General features: G+C 37.3%; 1 protein-coding gene across 1 annotated transcript in view; it reads right to left on the bottom strand.

Annotated features, from left to right (window-relative positions):
• Nucleotides 1-22598, bottom strand: part of LOC127445670 (contactin-4-like) — a 270651-nt gene extending 248053 nt beyond the window's left edge. The window contains exon 1 of the mRNA XM_051705901.1: nucleotides 22464-22598. The gene's annotated coding sequence lies outside the window, so the exon portion shown is untranslated. The remainder of the gene's footprint in view (nucleotides 1-22463) is intronic.
• Between the last annotated feature and the right edge of the window lie 1490 nt (nucleotides 22599-24088).

A 24088-nucleotide genomic window follows, 5' to 3' on the forward strand; every position in this document is an offset into this window, starting at 1 on the left:
TATTTCAAAAGTATAGCCACAAGACATAAACAATATGTGTGTTAACATGATTTTAGTGTGATAAAATCATTTACTAACCTTTTCTGTGTAAAGTTATAGCCAATTTTACAACTTTGTTGCCATTACAATGTCAATAAACCCTAAAATGACTGTAAAATAATGATTTAAACAACTTTACAGCTAAAATAATACACGAGTTTTAACAGAAGAATTAAAGTGCTTATAAATTATAAGCTTCACATTGCTGCCTTTAAAGCCTCCAAATATTGGCTTCATTCACTTCCATTGTAAGTATCTCAATGTAACTCAATGTGATTTTTGCTTTGTTTTAAGAAATGTTTACGACGAGTTATTTTTTTTATTTTTTATGGTAATCAACATTATGCCACAAATGCTGTCGACTGAGCTTAACTGTGCTTAGTCTTGAGCTTTGTATTGAACCCAGAATATTCCTCAAAGGTAACAACTCCACAGTAGGGTCAGTTTTCATTTCATGTTGAATTTAACCCTTCTGTTTTGTGAGAAAATTCCAAACATCTTTTTTGTTCAGGTCAACAAAGACCAGACAGAGTACAATAGATATACAGCCTCCCTTTTGATTATATAGATGAAAATTGCCAAAGGCTTGTTTTTCCACACTGAAAACAACATTTTATAGCAACATTTCATCTGGAGAGAGCGCCACCTATATGTCAGTTTCTTTTATTTTACAGTTACTATTCTTTTACACAAGACATATAGTAAACCCTCAATTTTTAGTGAAAGAAGCTGATAATTGGAATACTTTTGATCTGTTTGCAACCAATACAAAATATTGGTTTATATTTTAAAAGACTTTTACTTTAGAATATTAATGTCTGCCCTGCAAAAATCCCATAGACTTCCATTGAAAAGGTCCCTGCACATATCTAGGGATCATGACAGGATAGAGATTGGGGATGGTCTCTTTTGATTTGGGCCAACCACTAAGCAACACCCCATTAACCACTCAAAACATCTGTCATTGCATAAATATAAGTATCATAAAAATTATATACTGTATATAAAAAATACTTATTGATTTATTCATTGTTGTAGAGAATTAAAATATATTTTGACCAAATACAAGATTAAGATGATTTTTTTTCATAGTTTTTGAAATCTTTTGGCCCGAACATAACAGTAAGTTTAAATAAAATATGGTTGGTTTAAAGCACTTTATAGTATATATATATATATATATATATATATATATATATATATATATATATATATATATATATATATACTCTTTTAAATTATGCAAATGAATAAATTAATTTGGAATCACAATTGTAAAGAAAATGTCACAAATATAAATTAAATATAAATTAAAAGAATGCCATATTCATTAAAGCAAGATGATATACAGCACAAAATTCATATTTCCAACTGTACTGCAAGATTTACAAGGAGTAGCTTGAATTGCATTCAGTGTGCCTTAAGCTTTACTACCAAACAAGATCTCACATCGACAGCTGACAAATGCCCAAGGCTGTGAGTTCTGGTGCACTGGACACTCTTTGCCATTGCAGTATCTCTGGCTGACAACAATAAATCCACTACTAGCACCAGAGATGTGCAGAAAGCACAGAGTGATTATAATGAACGCTTATTCAGCTTAACCCAATGAGGTCATCAAATGAAACCTTGCCCTTTTATTGAGATCACAATAAATTACCAATATCAATATGAGGTTAAATGAGGGCTTGAATCAATTAGGTTTTCTTTTAAGCCGGTTACTTAAAAAAAAAAAACAAAAAAAAGGGCTAGAAAATACAAAAGCCCAGTTAACATTGCTATCACAAACTCTCGCTGAATTAAAATGCTTAAACACTGCAGTAATGACTCAGAATAATGATAATTCCATTTGCAAACACCTTGTTATGTTATGATAAAACATATGTGAGAAAGTCAGAATGCAATCTTTACCCTGATACTTTTTTAATATTTACATTTTCTAATTTGCAGTACTTGATATCTCATTTAATATAACTCAACTGCTTTTTACGGATTTATGTAAATGTACTTCGTTAAATATGCTTTATCTGATTCATCTCTGATACACAGCAACAAATGAATGTTTATAGTTCTTTAGACAAAGTATTTTGTTTATTATTCCAGTATGAAAACTTTGGATGTTTACAGTCTTTTGTAGAAAGAAAGAAAGAAAAGAAAGTTTGAATAAATAATATTCAATATTATCTATTCAATTACTACCATAATTTATAAATAGACTTAAAATAACAGACGAGCAATGCTTGTAACTAAATATGTTACATTTGTACTTTTTATACAAAGTAACATATAAGGGGCCATACACACAGAACACATATTTTCTATAAAGCATGACAATGTAACATACATACTTCCATTAGTAGTAAGGAGATTTTGTAATGTGACTATTAAGTAGTGTTCTCAAACACTCACACACTCTGTGTGTGTCTTCATGTGCATATTGTAAATAACTCATAATCACACTACACTGAATTTTTTTTTTGTTGGTTTTACGTAATTAAATTATGGAAATCGGTTCCACACAATGAAAATGAGTTTCCTTCATATGAAATGAAAATATAGGCTCTACTTTTTTTAATGTTTTATGTTGCATAAACGCAAATGGATTAAGTTAATCTTACGTAAATGAGATCTGTCCAAATTACTTAAAAAGCTGTTAAAAAGTTACTCAATTAAACAGCTTTCTGCTAGCTAGCAACAATACACATTAGCATATTATATATATATTTTTGTTCAGTATGACAAGGATGGTGCTGTTGAGAGTCTACTGATCCTAAATCAGGCTGAATGCTGTTGTTCCTTCAGTCTTTGTTTCATGAATGCAATATACACATATTGTTCAGCAATGTACAATGCTGTAAATCACCCATTCTTTACCTAACCATTAGCTTCACTCTTCTCCACAATGGTAACCTCTGAAAAATATTCACCATGACAGAAACTTCTCTAAATCCCAACATAACAGATCATTAAACACTAACAAGTCTCCAACTTCTTTCATTTTGTGTAGAAATACATTAAAATAGCACTTAATTTCAAAATTTACTCTCCCAATCCAGTCTCATGCAAAGCATGCTGGGAAATGTACATCCCCTATCCCATTTCAGAAATACTCTGATGCGACAATTTTGTTGCACACAGTCCCAACACAATTTGATTAAGTAAACATAGTTGGATTGTACACAATTAAATGAAGTTGAGATCAAATACTAAATAATTGTGTTGGATTAACTCAATTTAATTAAGTAAATTGAGAAAGCAGTTAAAATCATGTTGAGTGAACACTGTCCACTAGAAATCTGAATCAATTTGATAATTTCATATCAGTGTAATAATATCACTTTTTTATGACTGTGTTGAATTTTACTTTACACAATATAATTATGTTCTCATCTCAAACATAAATGTATTAGGTTGATTTTAAGTGAACTGGTTTAGTGTATTGAATAGAGATTTTTTCCTTTTTTTTCAGTGTATATCACTTTCACAATATATCAAATGTTTTGTTTGCCTTTGTATTGCCTCTCAGTGCTCAAATAATTGTAATAATTTTTTAATACCTTATACCCAGGCCCAGCTGGGAACTTGGCAATGCAACCACGGCTTACTTATTCTACTCTGCTCAAATTGCAGCTTGCTACAACAGAAAGGCTTTTGCAATGGTCCTGTAATACAGCCTAACCTAAATTACAACTCAAGCCGGGAGCAATAATGTCATTATTATATGACTTCACCACAATGGTAGGAACACTACAAGTTATTGTGCCTCTTAAACTATATAGCACTGTGCCAATGATGAGCCGGATTAGCCAATGATGACATGAAGGGGTCTTGATGAAGCCTGCCTTGTTACTGGGAGATATATGCCAGCCAGACTGCCCAAACCAATACAGGCCAGCTCTGTCATTTGTATGGCATTTTTCAAGCTTCTGTGGTTCTGACAGTATTCATGTAATGCAGTGATTCTCAGAGAAGATTCTTAATGAGGTACATAGCCTAGCTTTGTTGGTTTAATTTTTGCATTTGTAATGTTGCCTTATTGGGTTTAATTGCAGGAATAGCTTGTCCAAAATGAAAAATGTTGTCATCATTTACCATTTTCCTCCATGTCATTCCAAACTTGCATTGTTTTCTTTCTTCTGTGAAACAGAAAATGAGATATTAGGCTGAATCTCTGAGCTTCTGTTTTCCATTCAATGAAAAGTAATGGTGACATACTGCCAAGCTCCAAAAAGGACAAAGGAAAAAGATTCATAAAGGTAGTTCATATGATGTGTGTGCAATATTCCAGCCTTCTGAAGCATACGATAGCTTCTTTTGTCATCATTAAACATAATTTGTGGTCGCGTTGTTAAACGAGCTGGACCATTATCGGCCACATGACATGTGAGGACTAATGCCGTTTGGAGTCATGGACATCAAATCTACAATGACATGTCTTTTTTTTTTTTTTTTTACATAAAGCTAATGTACAGCTTTGTGAAGACTTGAAAAATAGTGAATACATCATACTTTTAAATATATTTGTTTGTCTTTGAGTTTGGCAGTAGAAATCTTTATCCACTTTTGTTGTTTTGAAAACAGAAGTTCAGACATTCTGCCTAATATAAAAAAAAATATATATATTTTTTGAAAATCAAATTATTCATTAATGATGTTACTAATGATGATTTGATGCTTTTGGCGTGTCGCCAGATCAATGATTTGATATTAGAGTGAATAATGATTTAAATTTCAGTCTGTTCATAATGCAAAGTCATTGTATGCTTTCAGAAGACTTGGAATATGATGTACAAGTCACATGGACTACTTTTATGACACTTTTGGGTTTAAAAGGGAATCGCTATCAACTGCCATTATTTGTAAATAAGCGATCATGACATTCTTTAAAATATATCCCTTTCGTATTCTGCAGAAGAAAGAAAGTCATATGGGTTTGAAATGGCATGAGGGTGAGTAAATGATGACAGAATTTTCATTTTGTGTGAACAATTCTTTTAAAATTACATTGCGTATCCTGGATGCAACAAAGACGCCATACTGTATGTATCATTAATGCATGCTGTAGTATACTGTAACATTTAGAGAGGAAGTACTCATATTTGTGCTCATCTTGAAAAGGGCACTTGTTATATAAAGACTCAATGGCTTTGATATACACACTCGCTTTTCTACAAGATAGTGGCCTACATTCAGACAAGTATCAGTCCATCATTTCTGCCCTTGGAGACAATGCATTTTTTAAATGTCATTTTTGTGCCGCTTGTAAATTGTAGATTTTAGAAAACACACACCCCAGATTCCACTTATAAGAAAGAAATTCTCAGTAGCACTCAGTCAGCCTGTCAAATCAAGATCAACCTCTGACGCATTATTACAGTCTCACTATAATTCACATCAAGGCGACTTATCTGACCAACTAAGATGAGATGACAGCCAGTCCAACATGGAAATATAATTCAAAGGCATTTTTACTTTTCAAACCTGAGCCACTGGAGATGATTATTTTGTGAATTGCCTCAAGCCTTCAGGACATATTTTTGAGAGCTAAAAATTATGTTCTGGGAGTAAAAGGCTCCACATTTCTATCACTGGTAAAATGTGAAGGCATGGATTTCACTTCAGCGCAACAATTTGTCAGTGATGTCCAGAAAATTGGAGTAATCTCTCATACCTGAGAAGTCGTGTGAGGACACACAATGGCAAGGGAAAAGTATAACCAAAGAAGACGGTGAGTTCTATGTAATTTACAGTAGTAGCCTCTGAAACAAGGCATGAAAATGCATTTTGGCCATTTTATCCATTCTAATGGGTGGGAGAATGTATCACTGATCTGCTCAAGGTGAAAATCTAAAATCTACATCGGAAATACTTTATTTCCATTTACAGCTCTATCAGTCCTAGTACTTAGAAAAACAGACTTTTCCTACAACTGATCAATGCCATTCGGTTACAATAAGTTTTATGTAACAAACAAATAAGACTGGTGGTAAACTATGAAATCATGGTTCATAATGTGTTTAATACTCACTCAAATCTCAAAACCCATTAACCACTACAAACTACATCACAATGAATTCTCCACAAAATTGTGGGCAATAATGATTTTTTTTATAGATTTTTTTTACTATTATTTATTATAGAACACATTTAAATTATGCTATATACAGTACTGTGCAAAACTTTAAATGTTGTATAGCGAGGATGTTTTCAAAAAATAATGCCATGAATAATTTTTATTTATTAACTTCATACAATATACAGAAGAAACAAAATGGTGTGACTACCCTATTGGTGTGACAGCACCAATTCTCCGACGTTGATTTCTGTGAAGCACTTCTATGGGTGCAGAGCCAACAAAAGTGCGTCTGGTTAGAAGTTTTTTCATTGAAACCTGTTTGGGTGTAAAGAGTAGTGTCTCTAGTTTTGTTTGATATGCCGTTTTAAAAACATCATTCATTTTTCGCATGTCAGCACGCTGATAAACATGATGTCCACTTATGTGGATTTTGGGACATTATTCCTTCAAAAGTTGAAAAAACATGTTAGTTATTGTGAACTTTCAACCTTAACACATCTTTGGGTCATTTCACTTCATTTTAATATTGTAATTTTTGTTACATTTTATTTTGTTATCACTGTACAATTCTATTCATTAACATTAATAATTGCATTCCTATATTCACTGTGCATTTTCACATTGAGAATCAATGGGTTCCTTTTAAAGCTGAACATTTTTGCTTTCAGAGGCTTTATATGGAGTTAGGATTAAAAAATAAGGTGCATTTTGAACTGTTCTGAGACCGGTGCAGACAGACAGCACACTGGAGGTAAAGTAATTCACTAAATAGGGAGCAAGGAAGCAAGGGAGCATCCTATAGCTCTCTATGCAGCTAAGTGTATTCGCTCTCAAAATCCGACCAAAAGTTCAGTTTCAGGCTGTGGATGATGTTTGGACCACTCAACATGTTTGGCAGACATGGGACAATTGTAATCAGTACATAGATTCAGAATTTATTATGTATAATTTTATTTTAACATGGTTGATTGGATGATGCTGGCCATTACTTTGAATCAGAATTAATTATGCTAATTTCTGATGTAATGTCTGACATCTCAAAAACATGAATAACCAACACATTTCTGGGAACATTATAACAATTTGATGAAAAAAAATCAGATTTTCTACAGCTTTGGTATTATTTAAAATTTCACAACGTAGTCCTGCTGTCCACGTATTTATTTGCTCTAGAATGTTTTTTTTTCCAGAAATTGATGTCAAGCCTTTAGACAATATTCCAGAAATTGATGTCAAACCTTTAGACAATATGCCAATTAGTTTCTGATAGCAGGTTTACTGAATTGGAGGTGTGCCTGTGGATGTATTTTAAGGCCTACCTTCAAATTCAGTGCCTGACTGCTTGACATCATGGGAAAATCTAAATAAATCAGTCTGGTTCATCCTTGGGAGCAATTTATAAATGCCCGAAGGTACCACGTTCATTTAGACAATAGTACACAAGTATAAACACCATGGGACGACGCAGCCATCATACTGCTCAGGAAGGAGATGCATTCTGTCTCCTAGAGATGAATGTATTTTGGTGCGAAAAGCGCAAATCAATCCCAGAACAACAGCAAAGGTCCTTGTGAAGATGCTGGAGGAAACAGGTAGACAAGTATCTATATCCACAGTAAAACGAGTCCTATATCGACCTCACCTCAAAGGCTGCTCAGCAAGGAAGAAGCCAATGCTCCAAAACTGCCATAAAAAAAGCCAGACTACAGTTTGAAATTGCACATGGGGGCAAAGATCTTACTTTTTGGAAAAAATATCCCCTGATCTGATGAAACAAAATAAACATTCAGTGGACTTTCAGTAGCCTGTATATAGATCTTTATTAATGACCTTTTAATGAACTGATTTTCTCAACAATAATGTAAGTAGGTCATTAATAGATATCTACATACAGGCTACTAAAAGTCTACTGAATGTTTGTTGAAACACTGTTTACTAGCTATAGCAAGTCAGTCGATAAGCTGTTATTTTGCTGCTGTTATACAGGCTATCGATAGTCTACTGAATGTTTGTTGAAACACTGTTTACTAGCTATAGCAAGCCAGTTGATAAGTCACTTATAGTCAGTTAAATATCTACTTGGGACCATCAAAATAAAGTGTTACCTAAATCATTATCTCTACTATTATTCTGACATTTCATATTCTTAAAATAAAGTAGTGATCCTAACTGACCTAAGACAAGGAATGTTTTCTACGATTAAATGTCAGGAATTGTGAAAAACTGAGTTTAAATGTATTTGGCTAAGGTGTATGTAAACTTCTGACTTCAACTATATAAACTCAGCAAAAAACAAACAAAAAAAAAAAAAAACGTCCCTTTTTCAGGACACTGTATTTTAAAGATAATTTTGTAAAAATCCAAATAACTTTATAGATCTTTATTGTAAAGGGTTTAAACAATGTTTTCCATGCTTGTTCAATGAACCATAAACAATTAATGAACATGCACCTGTGGAATGGTCGTTAAGACACTAACAGCTTACAGACGGTAGGCAATTAAGGTCACAGTTATAAAAACTTAGGACACTATAGAGACCACACCTTGCAGATGTGGCCAGGTCAATAAATTGCAATGTCTGTACTGTGAGACGCCTAAGACAGTGCTACAGGGAGACAGGAAGGACAGCTGATCGTCCTCGCAGTGGCAGACCATGTGTAACAACACCTGCACAGGATCGGTACATCCGAATATCACACCTGTGGGACAAGTACAGGATGGCAACAACAACTGCCTGAGTTACACCAGGAATGCACAATCCCTCCATCAGTGCTCAGACTGTCAGCAATAGGCTGAAAGAGGCTGGACTGTGGGCTTGTAGGCTTGTTGTAAGGCAGGTCCTTACCAGACATCACCAGCAAAAATGTCACCTATGGGCAAAAACCCACCTTCGCTGGACTAGACAGGACTGGCAAAAAGTGCTCTTCACTGACGAGTCATGGTTTTGTCTCACCAGGGGTGATGGTCGGACTCGCGCTTATCATCAAAGGAATGAGCGTTACACCGAGGCCTGTACTCTGGAGTGGGATCGATTTGGAGGTGGAGGGTCCGTCATGGCCTGGGGAGGTGTGTCACAGCATCATCGGACTGAGCTTGTTGTCACTGCAGACAATCTCAATGCTGTGCTTTACAGGGACGACATCCTCCTCCCTCATGTGGTACCCTTTCTGCAGGCTCATCCTGACATGACCCTCCAGCATGACGATGCCACCAGCCATACTGCTCGTTCTGTGCATGATTTCCTGCAAGACAGGAAAGACAGTGTTCTGCCATGGCCAGCAAAGAGCCCGGATCTCAATCCCATTGAGCACATCTGGGACCTGTTGGATCGGAGGGTGAGGGCTAGGGCCATTTCCCCCCAGAAATGTCCGGGAACTTGCAAGTGCCTTGGTGGAAGAGTGTGGTAACATCTCACAGCAAGAACTGGCAAATCTGGTGCAGTCCATGAGGAGGAGACGCAGTGCAGTACTTAATGCAGCTGGTGGCCACACCAGATACTGACTGTTACTTTTGATTTTGACCCCCCCTTTGTTCAGGGACACATTATTCCATTTCTGTTAGTCACATGTCTGTGAAACTTGTTCAGTTTATGTCTTAGTTGTTGAATCTTTTTTATGTTCATACAAATATTTACACATTTAAGTTTGCTGAAAATAAAAGCAGTTGAAAGTGAGAGGACGTTTCTTTTTTGCTGAGTTTATATATATATATATATATATATATATATATATATATATATATATATATATATATATATATATATATATATATATCATTTGTGACTGGTTTGTAAGACAGATTACATCATGACTGTTCTCAGAGGCACACTTACTCCAGTTTACCAATCTTCTCATCTAACCAAACTTTAATCTCACTCACAATATTCCTCAAAGGCAGAGGCTTCTTGTTTGTTTGTTTTGCAATTTATAAAGTAGCAGAATGTTTTTAGCACCATCTCCCCAAAAGATTGTTCAAAGATTTCTCATAAGCACTTGAAAACACACCCATGTTGTTTGGGTGGCACTTTGCTGAATAAACAATTTCCCCAACATGCCCGTTATTAACGCTCATTACATAAGTCAACTCTATAAACAATGAAACCAGTATTGCAGCTCTAATATTTCCATAACTGTCTCATCAGGTTATGCTCCTTTTTTTTTTTTTTTCTGTGGCGGAATGATCCGCCCTTCTGGCTCGTCATCGTCGTCCCGCCTCTTAAGGCTGCCCTTCAGCCAGGCTCACGACGGGAGTTGAGCGGGAGAGCGAGAAGAGGTGCATAATTAATAAGCCTCGTTTAGTCAGCGGTGAATGAAGCACACCTGATGGGAATAATGCTTCATCACCGCTGTCTTTAAAATGCAGAGCGCACCTTTTCTCGGGGAGCCGGCTTCAAATCTCCACGTGTGCACACACTGGCATCCTCGCACGCCCATGACCAGAGCTGAGAGGGTTCGAAGCTGGACGAGATGGTGCGCTGCCGGACCCCTTCCTCGGACCCCCGGATGCATTAATGAGTCGCCAGGGGTGAACAGCTCACGTTGCTGCTGACGGGCTAGATGCCGGGCCGCCTTCCCCTCAGGCTTGCCGCGGGCCTGGGAAGACAGGTCGCCAGTGACACCGCTGCCCCTCGCACCGTGGACTTTGGAGGGGAGCGTGAGCAGCCGACTGACCTACCCCATGCCTGGGCTATTTTATGGACACTACCCCGCCCTTTCATGGAGCCCCATTCACTACGAGGATGCCAGATCCCCCCTTTATTATGAACACTATTCCCCTTTGGACATTTTATTACCCCTTTTGGACATTTTTACGTTTATTATTGTTTCCAATAAATGCCTCTCCGAGGCTTGATGCCACACCCACTGTGTCTATCTCTTGCTCACCCTGCCACACTCCCCAATCTGGAATTCCCAATGCGCTCTAGGTCCTCGTGGTGGCGTAGTGGCTCGCCTCAATCTGGGTGGTGGAGGACGAATTTCATTTGCCTCCATGTCTGAGATGTCAATCTGCGCATTTTATCACGTGGCTTGTTGAGCGTTTTACCGAAGAGACATAGCGCATGTGGAGGCTTCACGTTATTCTCCGCGGCATCCACGCACAACTCACCACGCGCCCCACTGAGAGCGAACCGCATTATAGTGACCATGAGGAGGTTACACCATGTGACTCTACCCTCCCTAGCAACCAGGCCAATCTGGTTTCTTAGGAGACCTAGCTGGAGTCACTAAGCACCCTGAATTCGAACTCGCGACTCAGGGGTGGTAGTCAGCGTCTTTAATGTTATGCTTCTTTACTGAAACACACAATTAGCCATATTCCCAAAGGTAATAGCATGTTGCACCATGATTGCATAAGAATCAAAAGACAATAAGACTGTAACATGTTTAGAAATGGTAGATATAGGTTACAGTTTAGTGAATTATTAGAGACAGATGTGCTGGTTATTAAACCATGCTCCATTTTTTCACCTTCCATTTCATTGAAAAATATCATTATTTATTGATGTGCATAAATAAATAATGATGCACTTGCTTTTAACCACTGCAAAAAGTACTTTTTTTTACACATGAACCATGGTTAAACCATGGTATTATTTAAAGTACCTGGAAGTACCATATTTATATTATGGTATTCATTTAGAACCATGGTATTATCAAAATGCCATGACATGACCATATGATGCCATCACTGTACCATGGTTCAGTCACAGTATTTTTTGTAAGTGTGATGAGATGAAAAAGTGTAAAATGTCGTAAAAATGTTTAATCCATAAAACAATATATGCATTAAAAAATTGGGGTGGATTTTCTAAGGATGTAAATCCAAAGCAGAAAAATAATTTTAATTTGTCTGCAACTCAATGAGTTCTTCCTTAATAAAAGTAACTCACAAGTCCATTCATATAACCGGACATTAAGGCATAATAAAAAGGCACAATGGTGGTGTTATTAAAATGAATGATAGCGCTGTTTGTGGCCAGACTAGTCGCATCATGTAGGATCATTAGCTAAAGCTGGGGAGCTCAAAATACAGCTCGGAGACATAAAGTGGTAGGGACAACAGCAGAATTAAAGAAAATAGCTGCTTTAATGGGAACTTTTCTACTCACACTGAATACTAGGTGTGTTCTCACCCATTTTACATATTTGCCCAAACAATTGTTTATGCACATTGACATAATAGTGTAGTCCCATTCAAGGAAGTAGTCACAAAGATTTTATTGTTACACCCAAACAGTAATACATTTTTTGAGAAGTTTAGAACAACAAAAACATCAAAATAACTAAAAAAGCGCAGTTTCACCTGTCTTCAAAAATCACTCAGTTTCTAACGGGGGTGGGGTTCTCCTGTAACTTTATCTGATCCCAGTCAAAATACAGCTTTGCCTTCATCAGTTACGGTCCTGAACCCTTTAAAAACTATTTCTACAAAAAGTGCAATTGTGTGAACGAGATACACTAGGCGACTATGGAATAAAACATCACAGATTATTAGGGATGCACAGATCCAACACCTGGATCGGTATCGGCTTCAATACTGAAGCTTTTAGACAGATCGGGTATCGGTCCGACGAGCCCGATCCAAATCCGATACTGTGTGTTAGTCATCTTCGTTACTGTCAAGCTCCAAAAATGACATAAAAGAACCATAAAAACATTAAAGCAGTTCATATAACTCGTGCATTTTATTCAAAGCCACTTGAAGACATGCGATAGCTCTGTGAATCACAAAAGGCTGTGTTTAATAAGTAAATATATAGTATGCGCAGCGCCAGCGCATTAGTGAATGGTGCTGCTCTGTTGACACAAACTCACGCACAGGCTGGTGATTCAATCACGGCTATTTTTAGCCTTCACAGCGGTGTGCAATATTTGAGTGCAACTCAAGAACAGCATCTCAGATTTTACCAGAATTTGAATAAGAAGCGAATTAAACTACTGTGAACTTGAACAAACAGACACATACAGGACTTCCTGGAGAGTTTAGAATGTCAAAATAAAAGTGTGAGGGTTTAAAAAGAGCACAATTTAAATATATTACTGTTGTATTTCAAATTAAAAGTCAATAATAATAATATTAATAACAATTTATTATTGTTATTATAATTATTATTGTCATCATTAGTATTGTTTACAATTTATAACAATATTTAATTGGAATGGTTTCCAAAAAATAACTGTGTGAATGAAAAGTGGACTGATGTCTTAAATTGAACAAAAAAGAGAACTCCAGATGCAACTTGAAACATTTTTGAAAAAAAAAGAAGAAAAAAAAAAAAGGCAAAAATAAAACACTGGTTTCTTTTCTACTGAAGACTTGAAGACTGGAATTACTGTTAATTTTGCTGCTACATTATCCAGTATACTAGTTAATAACAAAGTGTTTCTTAATAAGCTATATATTTATATTGAAATAATGTGTAGTAAGAGGTTTGTGTTTCTTTACATATTAAAGAGTACTCCCAATTAGTTCCACACAATAATGTAAAGATATTATAAACTGATTATGCAAAAAAAAAACAACAACACTGCTATCGGCTTGGGATCGGTATCGGCCGATACTAAGATTTACGATATCGGAATCGGATCGGAAGAGAAAAAGTGGTATCGGTGCATCCCTACACGTTATACACAAAAACACTGTCCATTTACTGACCATCTGATGTATATTGCACACAAAACTAGAAAGCACTTTCTTGATCTGGCAAGCTCTAATCTGATTGGCTGGCTTAACGCAACGTTCATGAATAAGGACGCATAGGTTTTTTATTAGTCTGCATTTTTTAGGATGAAATTTATTTCTAAAATAATAGAAATATTATGAGAAATATAACAAGCCCCCATCGAGTCTTTATAAGGGACAAACAAGTAAATTACTTTGCGACAATGTTTCGCAATGAGTGTGTGACTATTGCTGGGTTTCCATTCAACTATTTTTATGCACATTTTTAAATTGTGCATAAGAAATCCTGGATGGAAACACTGATATTCAAATAAACTCTTCAAAATGTAATGCACTAACAGGAGGTGGATTTCTAGAGTTTCGCATTAGTTAAAATGCGGTTAATTTGCAAAATGATTGCGTTTTTACCATTCGTGTACGTGTTATGAGTGTGCGATAGCTTGATGTAACTGGCCCAACGAAAGGTCCGACCTTGACAAACATTTCTTCAAACAGCCTTTATATTCGGAAGTGTTTAACTTACAGTGTTTGTTTTTTTTTTTTTTTTTTGTTATTAACAACTTTTATTGATCCCATTCACAAAATAAATAAACATAACAGAAAATATGGAATCTATATGGAATCTATATGATTATATACATAAAGCCCCTCCCCCGAACGCCCAGTGTCCAATACATCACCCATAAAGCTCTGAACCCTCAACAAAAATTCTTGGCTCTTAACACACCACCAGAAAACATGGGTTGTGTCCCCATCTTCTGATTGGCATCGTCAGCAGGTGGGTGTGCCTTTAAGACCAAGCCTATACAATCTAGAGGGGGTCCAATAGAATCGATGTAAAATCTTAAATTACATCAGGCGCACCTTTGCATCTCTAGAAGTAGACTTGACGTTTTTTGATGCCTGATGCCTCATGACCTTTTCCAAAAGCAGTAATCACCACTCCCAGAGTATCTGCCACTTTAGGGGGGTGTATGCTACTCCCAAAAATAGTACAGAGCAGGTGGGCAGCTGTAAATACCTAAAGAACTGAGATCTGGGAATCCTAAAATGTTGAACCATATTTTCAAAGGATCTCAACACTCCACTCTCATATAGGTCACCAAGCGTATTAACCTCCCTCACAATCCACTCTGACCAGCAGAAAGGGGATTTATTAATACATAATTTTAGGTTCAGCCATATGCTCGAGGCAACATTTAATAAATGTCTGAATTAAACACTCTGGACACTTTTGTCCATACCGAGTGCAAATGCAAGATAATGGGGTGTAACTTAACTCCTCTGGTTAGTATAATAGAAAGGCTTTGCAATGGCGAAATAGGGGCAATAACTTCCTGTTCAATACAAAACCAGGGAAGGGCTCCACAGGTGGTTTTTAAAGTGGATACACACAATCCGCCAGAACAGTTTTGAGCGCGGGCGCTCACAGGTATAAGGAGGCTGGTGGCGTGTGGGCATTGCAGCCATTTCAGCCCTCATTATATCAGACAATACACTTATTCTGCAGCGTCTCCTGGCAGCATTTAATAAAACGAAGTATAATTGCTCAAATCTTCCAAATAAAACTCTCCTCGAAGCAAGGAGGTAATTCAGCTGCTCCTTCATGACAAGGCAGGCTCCCTCAAGATAATACACATGACGTAGTGGATGGAAACGTGCAACAATTCCTATTTTCTTCAGTCAAATTTTTAGAAATGCGCTTAAAAAATTCTAAACATTTCGATGGAAACCCAGCAAATGAAAAGGATGAAATATACATCATTTTGAATTTGTTGAGCAGAAAAACTAAAACTTTTTTTGTGTTTTAGAAAGTTACGTAAAGGTATAGTAATTAGTAATCCACTATCATTTAAATTATTTGGTTCCATGACAGTCTATTTTGTGGTATCTACACTCACTGAGCACTTTATTAGGAACACTATAGTCCTAATAAAGTTACTGACGTGGTCTTCTACTGTTGTAGCCCATCCGCCTCAAGATTTGATGTGTTGTGCATTCTGAGATGCTATTCTGCTCACTACAATTGTACAGAGTGGTTATCTAAGTTACCGTAGCCTTTCCATCAGCTTGAAACCGTCTGGCCATTCTCAGTTGACCTCTCTCATCAACAAGGTGCTTCCATCCACAGAACTGCTGCTCACTGAATGTTTTTTGTTTTTGGCACCATTCTGAGTAAACTCTAGAGACTGTTGTGCATGAAAATCCCAGGAGATCAGCAGTTACAGAAATACTCAAACCAGCCTGTCTTGCACCAACATTCATGCCACAGTCGAAATCACTGAGATACATTTTTTACCCTTTCTGATGATTAATGTGAACATTAACTGAAGCTCCTGACAAGTATCTGCATGATTTTATGAACTGCACTGCTGCCACACAATTGGCTGATTAGATAATCGCATGAATAAATAGAAGTACAGGTGTTCCTAATAAAGTGCTCAGTGAGTGTATCTCAGAAAACCAAAACCAACTGTGATTCGTCACATAACATGCCAGTCAGGCTGGTCTTCTTGTCTAAGTGGGTGGTTCTTGGCCACAATATGATGCAATACAAACCAGACCATTTGCCATTTAGTCAAAGGTCTAGCTATGCGAGACAATGAGAGAGCTGACCGAATAGAGACTTTACTTTCCCAGTATAGTTTATGTGTTAAAATCCTTTGGCCTTTAAGCTAACAATGCTAGGTATTGGGAACACTGTTAATAAACCATTAGACCCATTGCTTCGTGAGCATAAGGGTGTGCAATGCAATCAAAACACCCTTTTCACACACTCGAGAGGTAGCTGAGATATAATAATTCCCTGCACCAGAGGGATTGTTTTTCCTAATTGACAGCCATCACAGTTCCATTTGTACATTGCTGTCAGTATACATGGCTTTGATCTGTGATGTCAGCTGGATCAATTTCAATGCCTGGCAAATATGCAAATAATTCCGTAGCAGAGATGTGTCAAAGGCACTCAGCATATGCTTGCGCAAAGACACTGGCTGTTTTTCGATAAAAAAGAAAGAATGGGGGTGGAGGAAAATAAGCAACCGACTTTGAGTCTCCACATCACCTGGATAGGGTGAAAAAAATCTTAATATGACACAAGAGGGTTACAAGTCTCTGTATGCGACCAGGCAAAAGAAGTATCATGGGTCCACAGCAGTCCTCTGTGCATAACAATGTTTTGAAAAATCACACAGTGCTGTTTGCTTTTAAAAACCAACAGAGTGCAGCACAAAAGGAGAGTATCTTTCTGGAGGCACGAGGCGGGTGACAGAGAGCATTTGTCTTTATTTGCCGGGCTTCGCCCTGGTTTACTGTGCAGTCACCGAGAGACGAGAGCCCTAAGATAAGACGCTAACAGACTTCACAGGAGGACTTCGTCCAAAATGCTATTTTGCCTGGCCTTAGCGTGCCAAGCTGGGTCTATTGCAAATGTAAATGGACTCGAATTCCCATTGGCGGCTTTGTTGCCTGTTCATTCGGGCCGCCCACAGCATTCGCTCTATGTAAACGTACAGTTGTACTCACTTTGACAACAGCGAGGTTCTGAGGGACTCTATTCATATCCCTAAAGGAGGCAACATTCATATGAACATTCAAAAACACAAGAAACAAGGTGAAAATAACAAAGGTAATGGATGTAATTTTGTCAGTGTTAAAATACTTCATATCCCAGCTTAATATGCAGTCAACTATAAGTAAGCCATTTTAGGTTGGTTCCTGTGAAAACTGTGAACACTGTGGCTCTTTGCTCTGTTTGTTTGAGAATCCCAACCAGTCCCACATAGCAACAATGGTTCAACCAATGGTGTGAGTTTGGGACTGTTTGTTGACCAATGGAAGACAAAAGGAGTGTTAAGGAAACCTGTTTATAAGTTTTGCAAATCCGTTTTGTTACACTACTAGCACAGAAAGCTTCAGCTTTAACTATTTATACTGTTTATGGGAAGTGACATTAATTACTTTTGGGATATTGACATGTTCTGAGGTGTGACATGCTATACTCTAAAACAGGGGTTGGCAACCTATGGCACGCGTGCCAGCGTTGGCACACGGATGGGTAATCGCTGGCACGCCAGCAACGGCGAGAGAGGAATAGACTATTATATTTATATAAATTCCGCACCTGCATTCCAATCTACATCTTGATGTAATCCCTCCTCATGATCACGCAGCATGTTTTAATGAGCTGAACGGGAGGCTAAACAAAGAGTTAAAATGTGACGAGACTGCAGTATACCCAACAGACTCGTGCAGCGCGTGCAAGCCATTTGCACATCACAAGCAGGTAGCTCTTCACTTTCTTTTAATTGCTTCAGTCAGACTGCGCGGATGACAGCCTACATTCCGTGTTTCATTTGTTTCTTTTTGCTTTCAGAACAACACGTAATGCAATAAGAAAAACACCACTATTAATCCTTGAGATTTCCAACCCAGCATACAGGTAAACCCTCCTTAAACCATGGTCACACTCAAAATTACATTAAACGATTAAAAGAGAAAACATAAACCCACATGGTGGGGTTCAAAATTCTGAGTCTATTCAAAATATAAATTAAACCTGGAAATAAAGTTTTAGGATTTTGCAGGTGCAATTAACTGAAAAGGGCTAAATAGCTGATCGGCTTGTGATGCACGTGTCTCGTCACACTTTAATAATGTTTAGCCTCCCATTCATCTGATGAAAACACGCTGCGTGATCATGAGAAAGGTTTAGGAAACATCAAGATGTTGACTGGAATGCAGGTGCGAAAAACGTCATATAAATAAATTAGCCTGCTTCTCTCTCACTGTTGCTTGCGTGCTAGTGATTAAATGATTACAGTGACATAATATAAGAAATATTTAAGATTCCACACAATTTCGTGATCAGTCATCAAATAATCAAATTTGTGACATTAACTTTGTTAACTCATAACACAAAAGGACAGGTTTTCTTTCATTAAAGCACTTTAGATGCTCTGTGAAAATTCACATGCAGGATCATGATATCATAATCATCGGGTTTTGCACAAAATTTTCACTCAAACTGTTTAATATCATTTGTAATCAGTGGCGGATTTAGGCATGGGCGACATGGCCAGATGCCCAGAGCAGCATCTTGCGGGGGGCGGCACGAAGCACCCACACAGACCACCCCCCCCAACCCCCCCACGGTCAACAACTTTGGGGGCGTGTTGAAGCGGGTTTTGCCCAGGGTGCCATAAAAGATAGAACCGCTACTGTTTGTAATGAAAAATAAACGAGTCGGCACAGCCATTGACCAGGAAAATAAAAAATGGCACTCCATGTCAAAAATGTTGCTGACCCCTGCTCTAAAACTATTATGGCTGCCCCCATCCAAAGATTTTCTAGTCGACTAATAGTCGTTAGTTTAAGCTATTAGTCGACTAGTTGTCGCACGTTTATGATATTAATTTAACCACTGCATTCTGGGAACACCCCACAAGACCTGCCATTTTAGAGATGCTCTGACCCAGTCGTCTAGCCATCACAATTTGGCCCTTGTCAAAGTCGCTCAGATCCTTTCACTTGCCAATTTTTCCTGCTTCCAACACATGAAACTCAAGAACTGACTGTTCACTTGCTGCCTAATATATCCCACTCCTTGACAGGTGCCATTGTAAGATAATTCACTTCACCTGTCAGTGGTTTTAGGGTGTTTTCACAATTGGTCCATTTCAAGGGTCTTAGCACAGTTCGCGGGATTTTTGGTCCATATGTTGAAGCGAACCAAACCGAGACCATCTCGGGAGGTTGTCTGAGTATGGTTCGCTTGCAGCCTGCGGTTCGGTTCACTAATAATGTGCATTGTGAACACAAAGCTCACTTGATTTGCCCTTTTGCGTAATTCCGAACACGTTTGACCCTGACAGGTTACCGTACCTGAAGAAGAGACACGACGAGCTGCTTATTCTGTTTCTATGGAGAGTTGCTGATGAAAACTATTTAAACCTCACAAAACAAACTCAAAAATCTTTCTTCAGTGTTCTGTGCAAATGAAGACTCGAGGGTTACATTGACTGCATTGAAATGGCGCGTGACAGATAAGAGATTACCATACAAATATTTTACTATTGTTTTCAATGAATGGATGTTGCCTGACGCTGTCAATAGATAAAACAATTTTTTAGTATAAAAATACAATGCATTCAGTTTAATAAACTGCTTTTCCCTCTTAATTTATAAAAAAAACAAGATGTTATATATTTACACTATGTATTAGTTCTTTTTTTATACAGAAGATCAATAAAATGTTTTATTGAACAAAGAAACCTAGACTATTGCTAATTATTCATTTTAAGGGTATTAAACATGTTTAATAATCTCATAAGTTATTATGCAGAGATAATTGTACCCTTACATTTAATATAACCATAATAATAATAATTATCATCAATTTAATCTTTTAAAAAGTGGTCTGGGTTCCACAAAAACAACAGTGTGAATGCAAAATGGACTGAGACCCCTTAATGGATCAAGTGGACCAAAAAGAGACCTGAGCCCACTTTAGAGGTCACAAATAGTGTGAATGCATAGAGAACTGTGTCCTTTTTCACTCGGTTCACTTCTTGGTCCATTTAAAGGGGTCTGAGTTTGGTTCTTTTAAAGAGGACCCAAGTGTGAAAACATCCTTAATGTTGTGGCTGATCAGTGTATATATATTATATAGATGTACCCTTCCCGACACGTTTTCTGTATACTTCTGCCAGCAGAAACTATTCGATGAAATTTTTATGACATGCCTCTAAATGCAACCACCCTAGAATCTTTTTAATGTCACTTGCACTACATCACTTCTGACAGGTTGCAATGCTGCAGTACACTTACAATGAAAGCATACTCACTCTATCTCAGTCTCTCTCTCTCTCTCTCTATTACTTTACTCTTGATGTAGCACTGATAACTATTTGTGACCACGTTCTATATCACAAGGCCACCCAAAACAACTTCAGCTCTCTCCACCTAATACCAAAACATAATTATCCAAAACAAATAGTTTATAATGCAACAACACATTCTCCTACTAACTGTATTTAAACATGTGGATGCAAATGTTAGCTTGACTTATTATCCATTCACACTAAATTTGTCTCCAATGCATTGTGATCTAAAATAACCCAGTTTGCTTTAAAAGAAAGACCAGAAAGCATACTCTGCAATTAAAAGATAATCGTACAAAACATCCTGCATAGATATAGCCTGACCAGTGATTAACACCGAATATGATCCACATAAAACCTCATCTGCTAAACCACCATCCGAGATGAGATTGTACGTAACACAGGGAGCTGTAGTCTGTGATGCTTAGCGACAGATGCTAGATAAATCTATCCACATATACTGTACAAATGAGGTACAGTTCAATGTTTTTTATATAACTGATTTTTGCCTACAGAACCCCAACAACCAATAAAAGTGATCCATAAAGTTTTACAAAATTATTAAATAAAAAACTAAGGATCAAATTTGAGAATGTTATGGTTTAATTTGAACATTTGACACAGCAAAATCCTTCAAGGGAAATAAAAAAATTAATTCTGAGTGGTTTATGGAGTTAGTGGAGAGCAATAATCAGTAAATCCAGCTGGATTAAGCAATAGAGGGACAGTGAGAGCGGATTATTAAACATCTGCGAAGGTTCCATGTCTCCAACATGACGCTCTCTAACCGAATCAAACTCAGGGCATATCAGATCATTAACCCCAATGCAACATGTCTCTAAGCATCTGTAATACACACCCATACTGGCATTAATGCGTTCTGTGTATTCAACCCATCACCAGCTGTTTCAGTAAGCAAGATCAATGTGAATTAGGTTTGAGAAGTCAACAGTGATGATGAGGTTTTCTCTCAAAACGAGAAGCTGCTTGTCACTTTTACTTGGATCAAAGTAAACCGGTTTTGTTTCAAAGCCTGGACTGATATGGCCTGATCTAACTTGTAATTAACGTTAAATATGATCTGTATAAAACCTGCTTGGCCACTGGACGAGATGAGATTAAAATAACCAACATTATTTTATTAACTGTATTTTATTATATGTATTAGAATGAATACCCTCCAGAATGACAAGCCTAGGCTACTATTAGCACTGCACATAGTAGCCTACTACTGTATATCCTACATATATCTAATATATGACAAAATATGCAAAATATATGATTTTGACTGATATAAAAAGTCACATACTTGTACATATATTTAACATGTATTTCAAAATACTACAAAAATTTATGTTTTTATATATGATACGATACATAGGCTATATTTTCCCAAATACTAGTGGAATCTGAATATGTACACATATGTTCAAATATATGAACTATACGTATTTATATGTTCATTATGGACATATATCAGATTTATGCAATTACTGCAACTATTACTACTGCTACTTCTACTACAATAAAAAGAATAAGAATAATAACAGCCTAAAAAATAATAAATTGATCTTCAGTAGATTGTTTATCTGTAAAAAATCTGATCTGTCCCTTCTCGAAGTAAAGGACTCAAGAAAATGTGTCACTGACAGAAAACGAAACGTGCACTGGCATACCTTTGCCTCAGTTAGCACAAGTCCAGCTAAAGCACTACAACCCCGAGTTCAGTCCATAGGTCTCTAAGTAGGGAGCGATGAACAGCTGATAACTAAAGACACACTTACTCTGATACATCGAGTCGCTTCGCGTTCCTCTGAGTGATGCAGACTCACCGCGAGACACTCACCCAGCCGAGCATCCGAGCGCAACCAAACCTTCCAGTTTTCTTATTAAAACGGACCGGGATGTCCAAAACTGACGCTTAATGACAAAAATACGTGCGCGCTGCCGTTAAGCTGAAGATATCCACACGCGGTCCCCGCTGATTCATGCATTTGATCAACACGAGCCTCGCGCTGCTCCGAGTGTGGCACGGGGTGGGCAGGGCACCTCCCACACGTACACTGTGCTAGAGGGCTCCCAAAGTGTCAGAAATCACATCATCTTTGTGTCACGAAGGGCCGTGGATTTGACATGAGGGATATGAGGGCACCGCTGATATGGCAGAAACGTAAACTTACAGTGTAATATAAGCTGAATAATTTATTATGCATATTGTTGTTTGAGATGGCAAGATACCTTAGTATGGAAAAGACAATGCAGCATGTTGTTGCAAAGTATTGTTGAATGACTCTAGAACAGAGGTAGGGTTTTTTTTGCTTTAGGACCCAGAAAAACAATAGCAATACAATATCGCACAACAAAATGCAATTAAATTGTATTTATTTTATTCTTTTTATTATTATTATTATTATTATTATTAATCCGCTCTGCAACAAATAATACATTTTTCAGAAAGCAAAGTGTTTTTGGCAGAAACCAAGTTTATCCACGCTACTAGTAGGGTTGCCAACTGTCCCGTATTAGAAGAGACGTATCATATTTTTGCGGCAAGACGCTCAAAGGGGGCCAGTGTTGGGTAAATTACTCAAATATTGTATTCCAAGCCACATTACAAATTACTTATCTAATATCGGAATCAGATTACTTTGCTGATTACTTCATGGTAAAAGTAATTCAATTACTTTAAAGTTACTTAAAACAATGATAACATAATATATATATATATATTAGCTTAAATTCAAAATAATGTAGATATTTTTTTCATTGTTCATTGTCATTGCCCCTTTAGCTGCCACAGAAACACAAGCAGATGTACACATGAAGATAATTCATGTTTTAAGTGTATTCTACATAATAAATATTATTAGAAATACGTGTCTGTAACCCATGTAAGGTACTTGAGTGTAATTAACTTAATTGAAAGTCAGTAACTGTAATTTGATTACAAGATTTAAACTGTAATCCTTTACACTACTTTTTTATTTCAAAATGTCATTAGATTACAGTATCAGATTACACCCTACACTGGAGGGGATCCTGCCCCCCCACCCCAACAGACAGCGAAATATTGAAGCGGAAATATGCTCAAGTGTCCCATATTCGTGTGGCGAAAAGTTGTAAATATTTCGCCCTGAGACGCTTGCCAATGTTTCGCCCCAAGACGTTTGAGAAATGTAAGTGCTTCAATAAGGGACATCAGACCAGAGTGGGGGTGGTCCCCCTCAAGCATTTTGCAGCTTCAATATGGGACATTTTGCTGTCCAACCCCAACCATTTACCTGCTTAAATACGGGACAATAGGCGTTTCATGTTGGCCAATGAACGGGTCATCAAAAGGGTTGGCAACCCTAAACAATGTTACTGTATGCAACATGTCCATATTGGCATCTACAGTACCTAATTTAGC

This window comes from Myxocyprinus asiaticus, chromosome 9, assembly GCF_019703515.2.
Source record: "Myxocyprinus asiaticus isolate MX2 ecotype Aquarium Trade chromosome 9, UBuf_Myxa_2, whole genome shotgun sequence".
In the NCBI taxonomy this organism is placed as follows: Eukaryota; Metazoa; Chordata; class Actinopteri; order Cypriniformes; family Catostomidae; genus Myxocyprinus; species Myxocyprinus asiaticus.